Raw genomic sequence first — 1497 nt, 5'->3', positions numbered from 1 at the left:
CAATTATGTGAACCAAATTAAAATACCCTTCTGCACAAGTGCGCGGGTATAAAAATTAATAAATTATTTTCACTATGAAAATTGGCGTCGTGTGGCGATTGCTCTAAGACTGAGGAATCTTAGCAACCTACTCATAAGCTCAGTGTAAAGAGGAAATTTAATTTGTTGCAACTAACTATATGGAGCGTTTATAGGAGACCGCTTGCACTCATCTACATTACAGTAAGTAACTTTGGATAAATTGCGGAGTAACTTTTGTTAATTAGTAACGGAATTGTAAGAGAATTGCAAAGGAATTGTTCACAGCAGAACATATCCTACTGTCCTACTGTGAGAAGCTGCGACTACTTGATCTATTGTAAGTATTACAACACATTGAGTTTCTGACGAAAAAGCTGTGCAAGTGAATTTATACCTCCTTTATGGTATAGAAATCAAAGAATAAATTTTCCGAAAGTCCAAAAAAAAACAATCCTCATGCTCGAGAACCCTTTACACTGACCCCGACGTGATTTGAACACGCAACCTTCTGATCTGGAGTCAGACGCGCTACCGTTGCGCCACGGAGTCTTGTTGCATAAAGCGGCGAGTATAATACATACAATTAGTCAGAAAGCTTACAAGCAAAAAACAAATACCAACTAATTCAAAACTAAAGCAAAACACCAACAACACATAATCGACATGAGTCACTACAAAGTTTTCGTCCAGCAACAGTCAAAAGCTAAGGCAAATTTAATGTATGAGATATGACGCAGTCGCCAACTTAATTTATTGTTGTTTGTAGAACTAAAATTTGAATAAAAAAAGCTCTTGTGCTCTTGCTGATAAGCTAATAAGGGCGTCGTCATGCCCTAATGCATTTATTCGTGTTCATAAGCTGCGTACGTATGTAAATACTCATACTCATATCTGTGTGAGAGCTTATTTGATACGCCTGTAGATCAGCAGCCGCCGTAGCTCAGTAGTTGCGCGTAAATACCATTTGGTGGGTTCCAGGTACGCGGACTATGCAGTGGCCATCGAGCGTCGAATCGGAACATCCAACAATAGGCGTATGCGCCAAATGTGTATAGATTTATATATAAGTAGATATGTGACCTAAAGCGTAGGCATAATTAACACACATCTAACCAACGAAGCGTACGTATGCATTCAAGTGTTCGATATTCACAGTGCGGTGGGGGCTTGTGTTCGTTCCAGAAGGACAGAAGATCAATAAAAACTAGTATTCAGTTATATTGAGGCGCCTACGCGAGAGCATCCGCATGGAACGGTGAAAGTGTAACATTCTTTTACAGATTACAACGAAATATAAATAAAAAATATATATAAACTAACTATATTAGTAAACTCAGTGAGGAAAAATTTATTATTTATTTTTGTTTATTTATTCTGTGTTATGTTAGCATAGTTCACTTACAGACTATTGACAATTCTGTGCTTAAACTACGAGAATTAACGTGACACTAAAATTATTCTTCCATAATTTAGAAA

General features: G+C 37.2%; 1 non-coding gene across 1 annotated transcript; it reads right to left on the bottom strand.

The window, feature by feature from the left end:
• Nucleotides 1-498: 498 nt before the first annotated feature.
• On the bottom strand, nucleotides 499-570 carry Trnaw-cca (transfer RNA tryptophan (anticodon CCA)). The gene has a single exon. It is a non-coding gene; the product is annotated as a tRNA-Trp (tRNA).
• Between the last annotated feature and the right edge of the window lie 927 nt (nucleotides 571-1497).

Source organism: Anastrepha ludens, chromosome 3 (genome assembly GCF_028408465.1).
Source record: "Anastrepha ludens isolate Willacy chromosome 3, idAnaLude1.1, whole genome shotgun sequence".
Taxonomy (NCBI): Eukaryota; Metazoa; Arthropoda; class Insecta; order Diptera; family Tephritidae; genus Anastrepha; species Anastrepha ludens.
The sequence above is the reverse complement of the archived record's forward strand: the minus strand, read 5'-3'. Positions and strand labels throughout refer to the sequence as shown.